Consider the following 11,177-nt stretch of genomic DNA (forward strand, 5'->3'; position numbering starts at 1 on the left):
GTACTTACTTTTTCACACATCGATTCTGCATTTTCACTTAATTTTTGTTAAATAAATAATAGCACGGTGGAATCTGTGTGTTGCTTTACATCTGAGGTTAGATTTGCATAATTTTAGGACCTGGTGAGGATCAGATGATTTTTTTGTTCTGTCTTGATTGGTAAAACCATGTAACTGGAAGAGGGTGTACTTTCTTTTTCATATGACTGTAAACGTATTCTTTGTATTGTGCTGCTGCCGCCACATGATGGCTGATTAGATAACTGCACAAATGTACAGGTGTTCCTAGTAAAGTGAATGGTGAGTGTACAGTGGTGCTTGAAAGTTTGTGAACCCTTTAGAATTTTCTATATTTCTGCATAAATATGACCTAAAACAGCATCAGATTTTCACACAAGTCTTAAAAGTACCATAGATCAAGAGAACCCAGTTAAACAAATGAGACAAAAATATTATACTCGGTCATTTTATTTATTTAGGAAAAGGATCCAATATTACATATCTATGAGTGGCAAAAGTATGTGAACCTTCGCTTTCAGTATCTGGTGTGACCCCCTTGTGCAGCAATAACTGCAACTAAACGTTTCCGGTAACTGTTGATCAGTCCTGCACACCGGCTTGGAGGAATTTTAGCCCATTCCTCCGTACAGAACAGCTTCAACTCTGGGATGTTGGTGGGTTCCCTCACATGAACTGCTCGCTTCAGGTCCTTCCACAACATTTCAATTGGATTAAGGTCAGGATTTTGACTTGGCCATTCCAAAACATTACCTTTATTCTTCTTTAACCATTCTTTGGTAGAACGACTTGTGTGCTTAGGGTCATTGTCTTGCTGCATGACCCACCTTGTCTTGAGATTCAGTTCATGGACAGATGTCCTGACATTTTCCTTTAGAATTCACTGGTATAATTCAGAATTTGTTGTTCCATGAATGATGGCAAGCAGTCCTGGCCCAGATGCAACAAAACAGGCCCAAACCATGATACCACCACCACCATGTTTCACAGATGGCATAAGGTTCTTATGCTGGAATGCAGTGTTTTCCTTTCTCCAAACATAACGCTTCTCATTCAAACCAAAAAGTTCTATTTTGGTCTCATCCATCCGCAAAACATTTTTCCAGTAGCCTTCTGGCTTGTCCACGTGATCTTTAGCAAACTGCAGATGAGCAGCAATGTTCTTTTTGGAGAGCAGTGGCTTTCTCCTTGCAACCCTGCCATGCACACCATTGTTGTTCAGTGTTCTCCTGATGGTGGACTCATGAACATTAACATTAGCCAATGTGAGAGAGGCCTTCCTTTGCTTAGAAGTTACCCTGATTGTCATCCCATTGATTGAAAACACCTGACTAATTTCACCTTCAAATTATCTGCTCATCCTAGAGGTTCACATACTTTTGCCACTCACAGATATGTAATATTGGACCATTTTCCTCAGTAAACAAATGACCAAGTATAATATTTTTGTCTCATTTGTTTAACTGGGTTCTCTTGATCTAGTTTTAGGACTTGTGTTTAAATCTGATAATGTTTTAGGTCCTATTTATGCAGAAATATAGAAAATTCTAAACGGTTCACAAACTTTCAAGTACCACTGTAGTTGTACATATTATGCTGTTGAACTTTATCTCGTGAAGGGATTTTGCTGAATTTGTTTTATAGATAAAGGGTCCATGTTACAAAAAGTTGGTGAACACAGCTTCTGTTTGCATTCACTGATACACTCTGGTTAAAATGCCATACATCATATACATGTCAGATAAACATTTTTGTTTATTCCATTAATCAGCCCCTGGCAGTTGTTTGTCTCTGAAGAAACCCTTAAAGGTTCTATGTACAGTATAAACCCATAAGTAAGTGTTTTCCTATTGGAAAATAGAATACATGTACCTCACGAGGAAACCAAGAATCCCTACTGATCCACAAATCCATTTAAATTAACTTTTTTTCAGTGATCTTATGTCCTGTGTCTGAAATCACTCACTACTCACTATATACGGAGTTCGCCATTTTGTAGTGCTGTCCGCATGTATAGTGAAAACTACTACACCCTATATAGTGGACTCATAGTATCCCACAATGCATCGTGAAAAGTAGTGTCCAACCAATGGTCACTAACCAAGCAATATATACCATCATGCATTGCAGTCACACTGAAAGAAAAAGTGTGTTGGGGTGAATGGATGGAGGAATAAATGCATTATAAACACATTCAAGTACAATGAAAACAAGTGTTGCCAGGCAAAACAAATCTCACCCAGCAGCACTTATTTTATACCTATATGTTGATAATGGTAATATTTCTCAATCAGCTGTCCTATGAAAATCCTTGACCTTGAGTTTGACATTTCAGTCATTCAAGGTTAAAGGTCATGGTGCCAAGTGAAAGCCCATATGGCACTTCTTAGAAGTTGATAATGGTAAACATCTGCCTACCATCAATCATTTTCAAGTGACAACCCTCTGAAAATCCGTGACCTTGAGTTTGACCTTTCAAGGTCACTCAAGGTCAAAGATCATGGTGCCAAATGAAAGATCATATGGGAGTTCCTATATGCTCATAATAGTAAACGTTTGTCTATCGGCAACTGTTTTTGAGTTATAATGGAAAATGTTATTTTGACCGAAAGGTTGACCTTTCCAGTGACCTTGACCTTCACCCGATTACCCACAAAATTTAATCAGGTAAGCTAGGGACCATTGCTCACCTACCCTGAAAATTTGAAGTCGGTGCAACTGTCTAGACTCTAGATTGTTAACAGACAGACACAAACAAACAAGGTCAAAGGTCATGGTGCCAAATGAAAGCACATATGACTTCCTATATGTTGATAATGATAAATATCTCTAACTGTTTTCAAGTTATAATGGAAAATATGCAAATTTTAGCAATGGCCTTGACCCCCCTGACATTTGACCCCCAACTGCTAAGAAAAAAAACTGAGATACACCCCGTCATGTAGCATATCAATGGAAGCAGAATTGAAAGATGAGCATTTTGAGATTGGTTTGAAGTAAATATGGTGACTATGAAGGAAGATATTGTGGGAAAAAAAACGATTTTGACCTTTTTGGTGACCTTGACTGGATGACCCTGAAAATGTTGGAGGTTCTATTTGAGACCAATGCCCATCTATCCTGACAGTTTCATGAAGATTGGTCCAGCTGCTTTCTTGTAATGTTGCGAACAAAAAACAAAGAAAGAAAGAAACCCCACCGAAAACAATACCTCACCCCCTGGTGGACTGTGTCCCGGGCAAGGTAAATAGTAAGAGAATAGAAAACAAAAGCGAAAATAGAATAAGACAGATAAAATAGAGGAATAAAAGTTAGAGTGCAGAGCGAGGAATTAATCAAAAGCCTCAAATTTGATTTAATAAAAGGCAGCGGCAAAGAAGAAAGGATTCAGCCTCAAATTAAAAGAACTGAAAGACGCAGCAGACACAAAGTACTTTGTATTTATTAATGTAGGAAATTATACGCTCAGTATAATATGGATTTATTATTTTGAAAACCCACCAGCCGACTGATCCGGCACGTTTTAATTGTGCGACAGCAGTGGCGTAAATAACAGCGCAGCGGAGTAGTGTCCGAAAGTATTTGGGGTTCATTTCCTTGTTTGTTTGTTTGTTTGTTTATTTTGCATTTTACCAATGAGCTCACTATATAGTCCCCTATATAGAATTCCCTAGATAGTGAGTAGGGCGTAGTGAATGAGAGTGATTTTGGACACAGCCCTAGTGTTATTGATATGATTACTCTTTTACTGCATGATGACTGATTTCCACTCAGTCACTGATATTCAGTCTTCAGCCTCAGAGTTGTAGTTGTGACATATATATTCCTTCCATTTTATAATTTTAAATTTTTTTTTTTATAATGCTGCTCCACAGCTGTGTTTGGGGAAGTTTTTTTTTTTTTTTGGGGGGGGGGGGGGGGTTTCTAACCAAATCCTGACTCATCCTTTTCCAGAACTTTTTGTCCTGGACTTGACAGCTTTTTGACCTGTGATGCTTTTTGTGTCGGTATGTTCTTTCACAAACTGAGATCATGGGACACTTTGTTTTTTTCAAAATATTTTTATTGGCAAAATAAGAACGATGAAACTGCAGTACAGACTTACCAAATACTTCTCTCTTTTTTTTAAAGAACAGACAGACAACTAGATAAAGAAAACATTAACAAAAACAGCCACAAAAATAAAATGAATAAAACAAAAAAAATCAACAAATTAATCCCAACATTCACACGTCCCACTCTGGCTGAGGCAGAAATCACAAACATGGATATTTAACAAACCAGCATCTAATCTGGCAGGACCCGCAACTCATTAAAATACGAAATAAAGGGTTGCCACTTGGAAAAGAACTTATGGGTACACCCTCTCACTGTGTATTTAATTTTCTCAAGTTTGAGAAAGAACATGGTGTCCTTAAACCACTGAGACGGGGGGGTTGGAAGACTTCCACTGGAGGAGGAGGCGGTGTTTGGCTATCAAAGAGGTGAAATTAATTTCTCATTGAACAGAATTGAATAGCCTTGGGTCAACAGGAGTTCCAAAAATGGCAATAAAAAGACAGGGTTGTATGTCAATTCCCATTTAGGTGGATATTATACTGAAATAACTGGACCAATAATTGTGTAGGCGAGGGCAAAAGAAAAACATATGACTCAGATGACGCTGTGAATTTGAACAACGGTCACATTTATCCTGTACATCAGGGAAAATGTGAGATAAACTCAGTTTAGAAAAATGCACCCTGTGTATCACTTTAAACTGAATAAGTGCCAAACGTGCACAGGATGAGACAGTGCCCAACCTGCTCACCAATAAATATCTGGGGGAGAGGGGGGTTGTTTGTTTGTTTAGCCTCCTTAGCTTAGCGAATAAATAGCTTGGGTGGGGGGGGGGGGGGGGGGGGTTGTTTTAGCCTCCTTAGCTTCCACTCCATTCCACCAGTCATTGATTTGAAGACCTACCGGTATCTCCTCCTCCCATGCAGCCTTAATTTTCAAGTTGGAGTGATCACTGAGGCCCAGTATACGGTTATATAACACTGAAATAAACCCCCTACTCGGCGTCTTGAGAGTAAGCAAGTCTTCCCAAGATTGCTGGGGGGGTAGAGAGGGGAAAGAAGAGAAACATTTAGAGACAAAATGTGTAATCTGAAAATACAGAAACAGGTGGTTTGCAGGTAATCCATACAATGATGACAAATTGGGAAAACTATTGAAAATACCATCAGAATACATATCCTGGAAACAATGGATACCTTTTTTATGCCATACTGAAAAAGCAGAATCTATACATGAGGGGGAAAACAAGTGATTATTACATAGTGGACCCAGAGGAGATGTAGCAGAAAATTTAAAATATTTCCAAAATTGAAACCAGATCTTAAAGGTATTGAGCACAACAGGGTTTTTAACATGCATTGAAATCTTGACTGGAAGAGAAGAATAAGAGCAGATATAGAGGACGAATTAGAGCAAAATTGAGCTTCTAGTTTGCACCAAATTAAATTAGGAAAATCTATCCAACAGCGTATTTTATGAATATGGGTTGCCCAATAGTAAAATAGAAAATCTGGCAGGGCAAGACCCCCACTAAACTTGCATTTCTCTAGTAATGATCTACGGACCCTTGGAGATCGCGCACCCCAAATAAAGGAGCCAATTACCTTATCTAAAGAGTCAAAGAAATCTCATCTCATTATCTCTAGCCGCTTTATCCTGTTCTACAGGGTCGCAGGCAAGCTGGAGCCTATCCCAGCTGACTACGGGCAAAAGGCGGGGTACACCCTGGACAAGTCGCCAGGTCATCACAGGGCTGACACACAGACAACCATTCACACTCACCTACGGTCAATTTAGAGTCACCAGTTAACCTAACCTGCATGTCTTTTGACTGTGGGGGAAACCGGAGCACCCGGAGGAAACCCACGCGGACACGGGGAGAACATGCAAACTCCACACAGAAAGGTCCTCGCTGGCCACGGGGCTCGAACCCGGACCTTCTTGCTGTGAGGTGACAGCGCTAACCACTACACCACCGTGCTGCCCGAGTCAAAGAAATATTTAGGTAAAAATAAAGGAATTGATTGAAATCAGGGCTTTGAACCGGTTCAAGGAATGAAAACGAAAACCGGGAACTTTTTCTATTTCACATGGAACAGAAACGAAACCAGAAACTTTATTATTTTTTATGTTCCGGAACAGAAACGCTTATTAAAAATAATGGTAACCGGTTAATACCGGTTTTTATTTCGTTCCTCAAAGTTTCCGTAGCCTACAAATAAAAAAGCCATTCTTCTCCTGCGCAAGTTTCTATGACGCGCTGGGGTTCACTTCCTGTGTGACGTTCGCTGACTGAATGGAGAGAGCGGGAAGGTGGACTATCACGTCTCCACATGATAATAAGTGAGTAAGTGCATTACTGAGTGTCTGAGGAAAGAAGAGCCTGAACGTTGCAACCTCCCTATTGGCTGTTTGTAAAAATGTATCAGTTGTTGCCCCTCCCACGGGAATCATCGTGGACTCGAGAGACGAGACCTGACGAGTTAGTTCGTTAGTAGCAGAACAAAACCTCTGGACACAAATCGGGTTTTCAGAAAAGGAAAGAAAATAAACGGAGGGTCGAAAATACAAAAAAGGAGGCAGAAAATGCAAAACGAGTTTTAAGGTAGGACAAATGGTTACTTTTCTGAGGCAGCCCGCCGTGGCTGCCTCCAGGCTTATTTATTATAGCCCATTTAGTTAAAATAGTTGATATAAAATGTTTATAGTTATGTGATGGTTGTCCTGATTTAGACTGGTGTGTTTTGTGTTTGTTTTTTTTTGGGTTTTTTTTTGGGGGGGGGGGTTGCGCGATGTTGCACCCGGGTCCAGATTAGGGCAGAACCGGCCCTGGCTACATTTCAGGTGTAGTTTGTTTTATGTATGTACTTGCATAGATGTGTACTTGGTCTTCCAATATGGCACCTAACAAAATCTCGCGGCGCGGTGACGTCATGCGGTAGCCCTCTATAGGGCCTGACTAGCCTTTGGTAACACACTAAACGAATTATCTTTCATTTTTGGCACTTTTTCTGTTTGTGTAGATGGGAAGACATACTGAGAATCCAAATCGCCAACATTTGAAATAATTGTTTTGAATTATTTCTTGTCTTATTTAATGAAGGTTGTAATAGAATTAGCCTACATTTGGCTTAAGCTGGATGAGACAGAGACATAATTTTATAGCCATTTGTTAAACAGCTGACAGGGAACGTAATTAACCGTTCCGGGAATGAAATTTTTTTGTTCTAACCGGTTTGGGAACGTCTATTTAATGGTGGAACCCAAAACCGGAAACGTTAAAATTCCGTTTCTGTTTGGAACGAACCAATAGGAAAAAAATTCTGGTTCAAAGCCCTGATTGAAATAGATAAAGGAATTTCAGGAGAACGTTCATTTTCACAACATTAATCTTTCCTACCAAAGAGAGAGGCAAATTATTCCATCTCTGAAGATCAGATTTAACCTGAGCTACAAGTGGGGTGAAGTTAGCAGAAAAAAAGAGTCCAGAAAAAGTTCGAGTCACAGACACCAAGATACTTAAATCCAGAAGGACTGATTTTTAAAAGGCAAATCGGCTTGTTGGAGAAGCAAACCAGCTGCATTAATAGGGAAACATTCACTTTTATTAAGATTTACCTTGTAACCTGAGAATGAGCTAAACTTATCTAAGATGGATAAGACATTTGGAAGGCAAGCTACAGGATCTGTAACATACATCAACAAATCGTCCGCATACAGAGACAGACGATATTCAACACCATTACGGATAACACCCCTTAGTGATGTGGAGGAACGTATTAAGACAGACAGAGGTTCAATCGCCAAAGCAAAGAGGGATGGAGATAGAGGGCACCCCTGGCGTGTCCATGGGACACTTTAACAGTTAATTTAGGGGTTTCACAGAAATACGAGTGAATTCATTCGTGTCTTTAAAAAAAAAAAAAATTGTAAATCATTTTACAAGCTTTAATACAATCGGTTCATTTGTGTAGATGCATGACATACTGTATAACAGGGGTATTCAATTAAGTCACTGAGGTCCAGTTATTAAATTTTGTCCAAGTAGAAGGTCCGAACCGAAGTCCAGCTTGTGCCTTATAGCCTTCCCCTATGTCCACATTTTCATATGGTTTCAACAATATTTATTGTTAATTTCCAATGCAGGAAAGGAACTGAGTGCACAACTATCTCTTTTACCATAAATAAAAGTAGTCCCAGGAAAATAAATTCAAGGTCTTTATTTCAGATTAAAGAAAACAGAAACCTCAGAATAAAATAAATAAAGTGCAAACAGAGTGGAATAACTCCTTTTTCTCTTAAATTAAAGAGGCCCCAACCTGAAGAATTGAAGGCCTACACTTCAAGTAAAGAAGTCAACTCGGAAAACATTAACTAAAAAGTGCAAACAGAGCATTGACTTCACATTTTCTCTTCTCTGTTCTTAAAATAAGGAGGTCCCAGCCTAAAAAAATGAGGGCCTACTTTTCAAGAAAAAAAAAAGTCCACATCTTCAGAAAACAAGTGGCTTTTTAGGGGGGAAATGCAAACAGAATTTTTCTTTGAACTTTTCTCTTTTAATTCTTCTTCTACTCTTCTTAATGAGAAAAATGGGCATGTGGCTGACCTGCCAGTAATTTAAATCTTGGTTGGAATGGAGTTAGTGCCATTCTCATGAAGATATGTAGGTGTTCATTGTTGAGCCTCGAACGGTACTTGGTTTTGACAGTGTTCATAGTGGAAAAAGCTGACTCACAGCTGTAAGTCGATCCAAACATAGTCAAGGTGTGCAGTGCTACTCTGGTTAGACCAGGGAACACACTCTCAGAAACAGTCTGTAACCAGAAAGTAGCAGGGTCAGTTGTCTCAAAATGCTCTCTTAATGCAGCATTTCCTTGCAGATCAGTGTGTTTACATGCACATAGAGAAAATCGAATTTCTGCCGTTGCTTGACTGAAATCGAAGTTCTAAATGCCATGTCAACACCTTAGCTCGGCTGAAATCGAACCGAACTGGATTTCTCGTAATCAAGCTACGCGACCTTATGCGATTGTAGCCGAGCTACTTAGTGCATGTAAACCCTATCGAGCTACGTAGTCGAGCTACTTACTTCAGCACTGCCCCTTCCGGAAGTGACGAGTAACGAGACCACAAGCGGGAAACACAACAGCCTCGGTCGGCATGACAACAGTAGTGAGATGAGAAATACACACACTGCAATTTAAACAAGGTCTAAGTAAAATTCATCAGCTTTGAATCATATAGTCTAGTATATGCTCATATAATGTGTTCTTCTTGTGAACACGGAACTGATAACTTTGTTTATACTCTTGAATAGCTCTTCATGACGACAACCGGAAGTGTACCAACACGATGGGGCGTGTAACGCCACCTGTGGCTCGGGTGCACAATGTACCTCACACAATAGCTCGATTTCCTTGTGTGCATGTAGGATTGGATTTCTCTGGCACCCCTGCTGGGACCCTTAGCTCGATTACCGACAGTAGCTCGATTTGGATGTGCATGTAAACGCACTGACAGTCTCAGCAACAGCATTTAAGCACTTTTTCACAACTGTCCCATCACTAAATGTTTTTTTATGTTGCCCCAAAATCCACGCTACTTTTAAGGAACATTCGTTTGCACGTTGCTGGGCTGTAAATGTATGTGTGATGTGTAATGGAAATTTCCAATAAACACTTCAGAACACTTAGCAGTCGTCTTTTCAGTTATTTATTATAGTAGATCATATAAAGATATATAAAATAGGAAAGGAATGAGAAGAATAGAAGAAGACACCACTTCTGATGATGCCAAGAGTACGCGCACTCTGAGTTGTGTTTTAGTGGCGGTTATCTATTATACTCTAAAGGCATTCGCTTACTGCTTGCATCTTCACGTGATTGGCTCAAGATTTTCTATGAAGCTTTGTTAAAGCGTGCACCTGGCGTGCTCTGGTATGTGCAGGCGGATGCGTAGTTATGGAGAACTCGGGCACCCTGCTTGTCACCAGCCAAGGCCACAGAAAGGCGATTACAACATGGGAAAAACATCTTTCTCAGTACACTAAGCTACTTTAACTCAACATACAGAAACACAGAGAATAATAATGTTCGTCCATTAAATTTCCCTCACAGATGAGTCGGGTAGACCTGTCATACTGTGCTTGCAGTTGGGTTATTTTGCGTGCCCTCAGTTCGGACTTCAGGGGATAACTTTGCTCAAAAGAGCCATGCTTTGTTTCGTAGTGGTGCTTCACGTTGCCGCTTTTAATTAACGCCACGTTTTCGGAGCATATGAGGCACACTGGTTTTGAACTGCTTGCCGGAAGAATGCACATATATTTCTCCGTCCATTCATCTTTAAAACAACGATTTTCCTTGTCTACTTTCCGCCGCCTTTTGGAGCAAGCCATGTTGTCTCTTAACTTAACTCTCTTCCTCTCTGATTGTTGCTCTGCTGTGGTGTGCTGGGTAAACTAACGATTTTATTGACTCAACTGAGTGAAGCTATTGTCATATTAACTGGAGTAGCAGCGCCCGCTGTCAATAGCCACAACCGTCCAAAATAATGCTCCATGAAAATTACTTAATCTCGTGAATTTACCATTGGTCACGGGTCCGGACAGAACCATCACTGGGTCCGGATCCGGACTGAGGTCCGCCATTTGGTGATGCCCTGCTATATGCTCATAATAGTGAACGTTTGTCTATCGGCAACTGTTTTTGAGTTATAATGGAAAATGTTATTTTGACCGAAAGGTTGACCTTTCCAGTGACCTTGACCTTCACCTTGACCCGATTACCCACAAAATTTAATCAGGTAATCTACGGACCATTGCCCACCTACCCTGAAAATTTGAAGTCTGTGCAACTGTCTAGACTCTAGATTGTTGACAGACAGACAGACACAAACAACAAACAAACAAGGTCAAAGGTCATGGTGCCAAATGAAAGCACATATGACTTCCTAGATGTTGATAATGATAAACATCTCTATCTCTAACTGTTTTCAAGTTATAATGGAAAATATGCTAATTTTAGCAATGACCTTGACCCCCCTGACATTTGACCCCCAACTGCTAAGAAAAACAAAACAAAACTGAGATACCCCGTCATGTA

This window comes from Neoarius graeffei, chromosome 17 (genome assembly GCF_027579695.1).
Source record: "Neoarius graeffei isolate fNeoGra1 chromosome 17, fNeoGra1.pri, whole genome shotgun sequence".
Lineage (NCBI taxonomy): Eukaryota > Metazoa > Chordata > Actinopteri > Siluriformes > Ariidae > Neoarius > Neoarius graeffei.